Raw genomic sequence first — 10978 nt, forward strand, 5'->3', positions numbered from 1 at the left:
GACTCAGAACTGAAGAGAGAAAGCACAACGAGTAAACTCGTGTTAGAAAGGAAACTGGTCTCTAGACATGCACTGGTGTTATTTCCAAGTTTACCGTGTGTATTGTCAATCAAAAATTTACAATATCAAAACAATAACTCCATCAACTTACTTTTTTTTTTTTTTTTACCTCCAAGGAATATGGAGGCTGGTGACCAGACACCCTAATTTGGAGCCACTGAGGCAAGTACTTTGGTAGGGTAGCGCGCGTGCGCGCGCGCGCGCGCGCGCGGACACACACACACACACACACACACACAACACTCCCGCGCCCGCGCCAGAAAGCTACCTCTCTCCTTGTCACTGGGAAAAGTTCTCTTTGACTGTCACAGGGATAAATAAACCGGAGGCACAAGACACACCCCACAACCTTTTTTTTTTTTTTTACTGTGAACTCTATTCATCCTTGTAGGCATCCGATCCGCTGTACCTGAAGCCCAGCATTCAGGGCTCACAGGTCTGACCTGCTACTGTTCGCTGCCCCCAAAACTCATCAAAGCCTCCTCTGCTACTCGGGTTCGTTATGCCCGCACTTCTGGTGTCCCCAAGTCCTACCTGGAGTCCTTGTCGTGGCTCTTTCCACAGGAACACCTGCTGGCCCTGTCTCCCCAGGACCAGATGGATGCTGAGCTCAGGATGCCGTACCAGTCTGCCGGGCTTGCGATGTCAAGTTAAGTTGTTTTGAGTAACGTGCTACCCTCTAAAGTTCCCTGTTCGCCTTGGGTCAAGCCACTGCCTCCCAGCAGACCCTCTGACGGCCACTGTGGCCCGGTTCGGGGCTCCGCCCCTTGCCTGCTTTCGCCTGCGTGCTTCCTGGGGTCTACGGCCCCCAAATCCCTCCAAATACACTTACTGTCCGTGCCCTAGCCCGCCTGGAATCTCCCAGGCTCCCTCGATCTCTCAGGTCAGCCTTTGAGCTGTGCGCTCCGGAGCCGGGCGCTGCGGGCGCGACGTCCCTCCCCCTAGGACACCCGTCGGGTTTGGTACCTGAGAGACCGAGGTCTAGCGCTGGAGTCCTCCTGTCTGCGACTAGGCTCTAGCCATCCCAGGCTTCCGATCCTGCTCCTGCTGTTGGTCTGGGAAGATACAACCCCCTCCTCCCCGCAACACACACACTTCCCGCTCCTCCCTGGAGATGGAAAGAGGATCACAAGGCAACTGTGCCAGAGGATGGGGCACTTTTTTCCTAGTAAAGATCCAGAACTCACAGTATAATAAATACGCTTAGGCGTTCTGCTAGACTTCAGCGTTGCTTCAGCGGGCTGTACACAAACAGCCCCCTCCCTCCACTGCCCCAGAGATCTGGTAAGCTTTGCCCCAGCATCAGGGTGTGCTTCTTGAAGGCAGGAGAGCCCAGCCTGGCTCACAGTTGTGCTCAGGCTCTGGCTCAGCGCTGGCCACTCATCATAATACTTGAATGAAATGGAAAATCAATTTATTTGGTAGAAACCCAGCATTTGCTTTTCAGCCCTAAAGCCTATCAACTCCTTTGTGTAGGCAATTTGATAGCCAACACACACACACACACATGCGAACACACGGACACAAACTAACTAAACAAATAGAAACAGTCAAAACAATTTTTGCAGTAATTTGTAGTAATTTCCAGAATAAAATAATGTTGCAATGCAAATTTTTAACATAAAATAATAATATTTAAACAATGGTGTTATAGCTATGCCCATCAAGCATGGAGGAGAGCTACGTTCAAGCTCCTGGGATCCATATAAAACCTGCTGCATAGTGTGTCTGCAATCCCAGGGCTCCTACATCAAAATGGAAGACCTTAAGGTGCTAGCATGTTTATAAAGCCACAGACATTGTTCTGGAGTAAGGTGAAAGGTCAGCACACATGAATGTGCACACACACACACACACCAAAATAAAAGCAACAAGTGAACAACACCAAACCTGCCAATAGGAAATAGGTTAAAGAACTTAAGGTAGTGTGGCTTAATGGAATCCTACACAACCATTACAATGCAAGCATGGAGACTTCGGTGCCTCCCAGTCTTCTTAGAACAGATAGTGTTTATTCCTATGAACCACAATGAGTGTTTCAGCCAGACATCCACAGTAGTCCAATAATGGTACTTTTATCATGGGGATAAACATCAATTGTCTAAGTCGACTAAGACTCCCTCCATAGGGATGAATTCATGCCTGGTACCATAAACCTAACTACTTGTGCTTAGAGAAGTCATAGGCTTGAGAGGGGAACTCATGTCATGGCAGACATGTTTCTACAGATAAGTGTAGTTCTTTTTTAAAAAATAAAGGGGGGAGGGAGTTTTTTTTTTCCCAACAGATAGAGACTGCTCATTAAACAATACAGAAAATAAGGGACTATGGAGAACCCTAACTGATACATCTGCCATACAACCACTGCACCTAAGGCTCATGGGAAGTCATGAAAGATAGGGGAAGGGGAGGAAGATTGTAAGAGTCAGGGACCCATGATGCTTGGTATGAGATAGTATTTCCTAACCACAACAGGGAGAAATTAACCATGGGATCTCAACAATATGGTTGCTTGGACCAGACAGCATAATTCAACCCAGTGGCTGAGAGAAAGAGACCCCAAGATGATCGATCAGGTTGTATTAATTCTCTCCAATAATGTTTGAATTGGGGTTTGGTTAAGTGACTCTCCCAGGGGCAATTGCTATGCCCATTTTACATGGGAGACTGGAGCCCGTGGAGGTGACGGTATGGAGGATGGAAGCTATGAAGCTGAAGAGTAAAGCCTTACCCTCAGTCAGCTTGAACACGTGAAGGGCGTGGCCACCTGGACAGCGTGCATGAATATGCATCCTCCACAGGGCTTGGTTTTGAGTAGCATGGGACCATGACTCTAAGAATAGTGTCTTACCAGTCATAGAAGTTGCATCTTTTCTAATTCTGTTCCTGTGGATTAGGTCAAGGAGGAAGGATGATTTTTGTGCTATTTATCTTTACACCTCCCTAAGGTTTGCTAATCTTTTGATTTAACAACAGAGCTTGACTCTCCTCCCTCAGAGCCTTTGCTAGGCAACAGCTCCTAAGTAGAATTTAATATCATCACTTTTTCTTCACTCTTCAACCCTATTTCTTTTGTGGTTAATTTTGAGCTAAGTTTACATAAGTAGGAGAGTCACTGAAATGACCTATGGAAAGGATTACTGTTACTTGAAATTTGGAAAACACTGCCCTACATTCCACTGAGCCCAGTATTCAGAAGCTATGGCTGAAGCAGCCATAGTGAATGGTATTTTCAAACAAGGGCTGCTGTGTACAGGAGCGTGCGCATGCGCATGTTCCTCTCTCTCTCTCTCTCTCTCTCTCTCTCTCTCTCTCTCTCTCTCTCTCATTTGTTTGTTTTGTTTTGTTTATCTGAGACAGAGAGTTTCCCTGGCTTTCCTGGAACTCACCCGCTCTGAAGACCAGACTGGTCACAAACTAACAGAGATCTACCTGCCTCTACCACCTGAGATGTTTCCGATGCTGCTCAATAATGCTATGTTGGGCGAGGCTTTAAGTTCCTGCCAGCCAGGAGAATCCCAGTCTTGGCAGCAGAGTTATCCAGGAGCCTGGCTCTAGAAAGACGGACTTTAGAGTCGCTTATGTTAGCTCCCTTTGAGGACAAAGATGGAAGGAAAGTTCCCAGAAATCTGAGTTCCTGCAACTGCAGTTATCACAATGTGATCACTGCATAGTTAGCAGAGTGGTGCCTGCAGTTGCTTCCCAAGGTAACTCTTTGCAAAGAAACGTTTGACAGGATTTAGAAATCTTAGGGTGCTTGGTTGTAGTCCAATCATTTAGCCCCTAATTATAACCCGTTCTGTGCATTCCTATTTACAACCAGCTCATAGGAAACCCAGGGCCGGCATCTTCTTCCTTTTATACATCCACATCTCTGGTCTTCAGGCTGCACTTTAGGAGGCTCCTGTTGTCTCCCAGGCAGCTGTCACTGCTGTTCCTCTGATCCTTTGGATCCCTCTATGTGCAATTTATAAAATAAAAAAGTTACATAGGATTCTCAGCACTCTAAATGGGTATAAGATGCTTCCAGTACAACTGACTGGTTTGGAAACTCAGGGAGTACCCTGTAATTACTCAGGGGGTACCCTGTAATTGCCCATTGGTGCTGCATGCTTCAATGTTTACGGTAGCCTGAGCTACATTACCTGAACTCTTATTTATAATACATTTTGCTCTGCCACCACAATTCCTGGCTTGTAACTCTCGCCTCAAGGCAGGTCATAAAAAATTCTAATATTTTCCTAGCTTTAATTGACTACAAGGAAACTTTCTAACTTCTTTCATCTGAAAATACATCTTAAGAATCTGGACAGGCCTTGTTGGTCCCCACCCAGTCAGTTAGCAATCCGGCTATGTAATGAGGTCTTCATGGAAACCTGAAAGGTCAGAGTTCAGAGATCCTCTGGGTAAAGGTTCCTCACTGGAAGAGGCCATGTACCTAGAAAGGACATGGGAATAAAGTGGTCCTTTGCCCACAGCTCACCCACACCCCTGCCACAGCTCACCCACACCCCTGCCACAGCTCACCCACACACCTACTTCAGCTCACCCACACCCCTGCCACAGCTCACCCACACACCTGCCACAGCTCACCCACACACCTACTTCAGCTCACCCACACACCTGCCACAGCTCACCCACACACCTGCCACAACTCACTCATACACCTGCCACAGCTCACCCACACACCTGCCACAGCTCACCCACACACCTGCCACAACTCACTCATACACCTGCCACAGCTCACCCACACACCTGCCACAGCTCACTCACACTCCTGCCACAGCTCACTCACACTCCTGCCATAGCTCACCCATGGGTCTCACACATCTTACCTACACATCTGCCACAGTTTTCCCATGTATCTCTTTGTCCGGAACCTGTCATAGCCTTTGTTACACACTGGCAAACAATTCTTTCCTTGAGTTTGTGAGCACTCTTGATTGAATGTAAGGAGGGCCTTCTAAGAACCTTGATGTATAGCTGTGCAGTCAGCAGTGAGAGGGAGACTGCCTGGGATGTAGGACTGACATTTAAATAGAGGTTAACCTTGAGATCTTAGTCCTCAACCTGTGGGGTCTGTTGCTATCTCTGTGTAGATGGAACCTGTGCTGGCGAGTTTTGGTCAACTTAACACAAACCCTGATCTACCTGGGAAGAGAGAATTTTAACTGACGAACTGCTTCCATCTGATTGGTCTGTAGGCATGTCCATGGGGGACATTGACTTAATTGCTCCAGTCCACCTTGGGTGGTGGCATCTCAGGGCAGGTTAGCCTGGGCTGTATGAGAACAGAGAAAGCCAGTGAGCAGTGTTCCTCCATAACCTTACTTCAGTTCTGGCCTCAGTTTCCCTCAATGATAGACAGTAACCTTTAAGCCAAATTAACTCTTTCCTCCTCAAGTTGCTTTCTGGTCAGTGTCTTCTCATAATAGAAAACTAGAACAGTATCAGAACTGAATCAAGTTAGAGGACACCTGGCTGGAATCCCCAGGAGAATGCTTGCTTACAGAGGAGAAAGATCCTCATACCTTTTGGGGCCAGAGAAATTTTCTTTGTGGATTATTGTGTGAGAGCAAGAGAGAGATAGACTTTATTTTTGCTAAACATAGCTACCAACTGCCAAACCTTGGCCCCGTAGGAGCTTATTTGGTGAGTGAATGGACAGAACATTTCCACAACCCCATGGAAGGGCTTGCAGCTTCCTTCCACTGGCAGGGATTAGCTGCATCCAAGGAAAGTGTGCCCAGCTGTCAGGAAACTCTCTGGGTTAGAAATGACTTTCCAGAGTCAGGCTGTGGAGATGACTCAGTGGACAAACTTGGCCCACAAGCACGACAACCTGAGTTTAAATTGTAAAGCTGAGCACAGTAGCACACATTTGGAACCACAATGTTCCTACTGTGAGAGAAGATGTGAGACAGGAGAATTCCCAGAAGTTCATAGGCCAGCTAACCTGGTGTGTGAGCTGGAAAAGCAAGAGACCCCATCTCAACCAAGGTGAGAGATGAGGACTGACACCTAAAGTTGTCTCTGACTCCCATAGACCTTGGCACATTCATACATGGACATGCACACACATGCATAAGCCTCACACACAAGGCTCGTTATTCCTTAAAACTGGTGTAACGACCTTCTGAGTGCTCTACAGCTTACTCTGAGACCAGGGCCAATGAGTATAAACGTAAGAAACAGTCAATATTTTACCCTTTTCCCTAGTGTATTCATGTCCCAGAAGATGATGGGACACTTCTAAAAGGATCCCACAGTTCCCCCATTCTCTGAATTAGAGAGGCCATGCAACCTAAGAAGTCACCCTCTAACCAGTATGCATTCTTCAAACAGGAAAATGCCCTATAGCTCTTCCAAAGGAAGCCACACATCTGTAAGATCTTGATCCATCCCCATAGATGGTTCAACTGGTAAAGGAAAACCCAAAGGCACCATGGGCTTGGGCTTTGTAACTCAGTAAGTCTCCTCTAGGGTGTGTCCCAACTGACCTTAACAATAAAAACTATAAGGTTAGATTTTGGTCACCTATGGGGTCTTCAACACCCAGCAGGGAAGTATAGCCAAGAGCAAAACAATTGGTAATAAAAGAGAAGGAAACACAACAAAATGGCCAGACTGTAGTTTTTGAAAAGGACAAAATTGGTTCAGTCTGCATATGTGTCCCTACTAACCTCCATTAACGGACATACCAGGTAGGCCAGTCTTAGCTGGTCTGGTTACAATCAGGTTAAAGGACTTTTCCTAGCCATGAACAATGTTTTTGCTTCAGAGAGCCATCAGTCCTTAATCAGTAAATCCTTCTGTAATGGGCTTTTTGATTCCTTGCTGTCAGCTTGCAACACCCCAGTTCTGGTCATTAAAACTTTCCCTGGATTTTGCCTCCCAAGATCTCTTTAAAGTGGTAATGGCCCTTCCTTTATTTCCTGAATCACCCAGTCTGTAGCTAAATCCTTGGGAATTACATATCATCTTTGTCCATGTTTGACAGCTCAGGCCTCAAGAATGTTGGAACTTACTGTAATCAGACCTTAAAATTTTCCATGAAAAGCTTAGCCAGGAGACTCATTTCACACAAAAGGCACTGTCAGCAATAGCCCCGCTTAGATCACACGGTCCCCTCTCAGAAGGTTAGCCTCAGGCTCAAGCATAGTCCTCATGCCTTGGGCCCATCAGCTTCAGACCTGGGCAAACTCTTGGTACCTTGTCTTGAACAGGAGTTACCAATTTTACTCTAGCTCAATTTGTCCATCTTTCTCTTGATGCTCACTCTGTTTTTCTGCTTAAGAAATCTTTGCCTTTGTAAGTCAGGAATATCTTCTCTTCTATTGTGTCCCAGGAACCTGTTGTTGTGCCCTTAAAATCCATGATACATCTGGAATTGATTTTTGTAGGGGCAACTTTCATTTTTTGTTTCCTCAAGTGAATATTCAATGGACTCAGTACCAGTTACAGAGGATGCTGTTTTCCTACTGTTCTGTGTCACTTCTGTTATGAAACACCCATATCCACGTGCTTTCTATTGTTTTTCATTGGTCTATTGCCTATTTTTTTAAAACAACAATATCACACTCTTCTCTTTTTTTGTGTGTGGCTGTATAGTGAATCTTGAAATCTAGTGTACCAAATTTTCTAATTTTATTCTTCTTTGGGATTATCATGGATTCCCTTAGCCAAGATCATCCCCCACAGGGATGCCCAGAGGTTCTTCTCCCAGGTGACTCTTGATCTCATCAACTTGACAATCGAAAGTAACTACCACAGTGATGTCATCATGCCAGAGCCCAAATTTGCTATTTTTTATTTAGTAATTTGACCTTTCAGAATGTCTAAAATATTTCAACCATAGCAATATCTTTCTGTAAGGTATTTCACAGAGAACTTTCCTTGAACAGAGAAATGGGGTTTCTTTTACTCCTGCCAATAGCAGTAGAAACACATTTATTAATATTTGTCAAAGATTTAAAACTTCTATACCTTTTGACATGGTAGATTCCTTATTGCCAATTTATTGTGATAAAATTACCCTAATAATGATTTTAAAAGCTCCTTACCTAGAAATGTACTGAGGTCATTCTTATTAGCAAAACACATGAATTTCTCAAAGAGCCTAATGGAAATGTCTACTAAACAATGGAAAATCTGTCCAATAGACTGTCACCAAAACAGTGAAGTTGTATTCAGGAAGATAATGCATCAGTCTTAGGGAATCATACTTTGAAAAGTCACTGAGTTCATTATCCATGGGTTATTGTCACAGATATAGTGATAAAATACTCGTTGAACTCAAATGGCCACCACTTGGAAAGCCCCTGTCCATAAAAAGACACCAAGGCTTCTTACACAGATCTGCTTGTTTTCCCATTCTCTGTCTCCTGGTGTAGGGTGTGGGGGCCACTCTGCTCACTGGTCAGCTCTGCTCAGTCTGCCTTTGATGCAGACTCCCTCTCTGCTCATCCCTGGCTTCTGCTATTTCTCTCAGCATCTGCAGATGGCTCTGCCTTCTTCTCCACCTTCACAGGGACCATCATTCTTGCCTCTTCTCTAAGACCTAAGAGATACAAGATAGTCGTGCCCATAGTTATATGAGGCATAGCAGCATTTTACTGAAGAACACACCACATATGTGTCTGTGAACCTATAAGATTATAACAGAGCTGAAAAGTTCCTGCCACCAATGGTTCTTTATTGTGCCTTTCCTATGTTTAGCTATACGGATAGTTACTATTGCTTTACAGTTGCCTATGTCATCTCCACAGATTTGCAGCCTGGAGCAACAGTTTATGTGCCTAAGGGTGTTGCCGGCTGTACTGTCTACGTTTGTGTCAACATGATATACTCTGCTTTATTTATGCATTGACAAAATCATCTGCCCACATGTTTCTTAGGCCATCAACCATCGTTAATCACATGACTGTACTAAATTCTTACAGAGCATTTAGGAGGGGGCAGGGCACAGGAAATGGAGGATTGAAAAGAGAGTTGAAATGAAGGTATGCTACTGTTGATCAAACGAGCTGTTGTCTTCCCTCGGTGGGATGCTGGTGCCAACTGTGAAGAAAGTAAGGTGGCTTTCCCCTTTCAGGGAAGAAAAGCACTTCCATCTTCAGACTAAAGAAATGAATTAGCCATTTAAGTCTCTGTCCACCATCATGGGTGGTACTGCCAAGAGCTTTTGTCTCCGAGGTTAGGCCCGGTTTTAGGGCATAGATTTCTGCTGTCTACTGTGTTCAGCAGGGTCTCAAGTTGAGCCGTCTTAGATGAGAGTTAACATTCTGAGGCTGACTGGGAGCTGTGTGTTGCGTCTATCACCACAGCTAAGACAGGAAATCAGAGCCCCCAGCCTCAACTTTACACTGCCCAGGCCACCTTAGGAGAAATGAGATAGACCTGTGTCTTCCTGAGACATAGCTGCCCTCACATCCAAATGGTAGGAGAAAGATGAGTCATGTGGCTCTGTGCCCTGGTCAGCCATGTCCACAGGCTGTGGCCAGCACCCGGGAGAGGGCAGGAAGTGACCCCAAGCTGCCCACCACCGTTGGCTTTGGAGGAAGAGGGCGGCAGTGTCTCCAGGGTATCTGAGGGTACAATCTTATTAAGCCTCTGTTAATAAGCACAGCTTCCTTATTTATCAGAGTAATGTATTCTGGGTTTAGAGAAAGAAAGCAGCTTTTATTTTCCAGGACTATTTTTATAAACTATGTTTTTTCCATCTGGCCTCACAGCTGTGAACCCAGGATTACCTAACTACCTTACTGTCACAGGCCTGACCTTTACTGTAAGCAATAAGCTCATATCCAGGTGGGCATTTGACCCAGCCCTTGGTTTTTGAAGTTGTTTCTGGATGATTGCTAAGAAACTTGTGATTGGAAATACCAGACTCCCTTCCCAAACAACGGCCAAGATAATTTGGAGAAGAAACATTCCAACTTTATCCTCTTTTGTGAGTAACTCTCCTTGGGTTTTATAAATGAGCTGTTAATTGAAGTCACCAAAACATTTTATTTTATTTTATTTTATTTTATTTTATTTTACTTTTGAAAATGAACTTCAGGTAGAAAAACTTGCAGGATTTACTTGTCTAAGAAGCCCTCGGTATTCCATGCCCTGGCCGATTGAGGGCCGTGTGTAGTTCAGACAGAGTTCCTCTCTACCTCGGGTGACAGTCTTCCACAGCAGTGTGCTATGTCACTTTAGCAGGGAAGCTAAAGTCACCCGAATACCCAGGAAAGGGTTCAGAGGTGGTGCCACACACATCATCAGACAGTTCCTAGTTTGGTGTTTTGTACCTAGAGGAGAGAAGGCAGACTGACAAATAGAAGAGTCCAGGTTGCAGGACAGAGCCCTGGGTTTGAGTGTGAGGCCTGGCACCATGTTGGGGAAAACCTAAGCCAGGCACTCTTCCATGCCATGAGCTGGGTGATGAAATGCTGTGGCTGGATTGAGCTTTCTTCTTTTTATCCTGAGCTTGACTGAGGAGGCATATGTTCAAGTCTTACCATTGCTTTATGTTTAGTGAGTTATAATCAATTCTCTGTTTGTTTGTTACTTAAAAGGTGGAAGATGAATAGGGCCAGCTGAGTCGGAGATCTGCTTTTCACTCAGGTTCCTGTAAGGTCAGGACTGCAGACTATGAAACTTATCTCAGGTTTCTGGGAGCCTCTGCGAGGTTGGAGAGACCAGCTAGCTACATATGCACTGGGGAGTTGTACCCTCTGTGAAGTTGCAGAGAGACCAGCTATACATGCACTGGGGAGTTGTACCCTCAGTACTTGAGGAAGCCCCCAATAACGAAAGCATAGCTAGTCAAAGAATCAAGTCTCTATTGGCCATTTACACTTGTGCTAGGCAATAAGCCAGGGGCCAAAAGTTTGCAAAATAATACATACAGTGTGATAAGTGTTCAAAA

General features: G+C 45.2%; 1 protein-coding gene across 2 annotated transcripts in view; it reads right to left on the minus strand.

Annotated features, from left to right (window-relative positions):
* The window catches only part of Casr (calcium sensing receptor), a 75069-nt gene extending 73955 nt beyond the window's left edge, over window positions 1-1114 (minus strand). The window contains exon 1 of one of the 2 annotated variants that reach the window (XM_021185270.2): window positions 1027-1114. The gene's annotated coding sequence lies outside the window, so the exon portion shown is untranslated. Of the gene's footprint in view, window positions 1-594; window positions 1000-1026 lie in introns of those variants that run through there. The other variant, XM_029470777.2, reaches the window with a different exon arrangement.
* Window positions 1115-10978: the final 9864 nt, after the last annotated feature.

Source organism: Mus caroli, unplaced genomic scaffold (genome assembly GCF_978045245.1).
Source record: "Mus caroli unplaced genomic scaffold, Mus_caroli_1 scaffold_17, whole genome shotgun sequence".
NCBI lineage: Eukaryota > Metazoa > Chordata > Mammalia > Rodentia > Muridae > Mus > Mus caroli.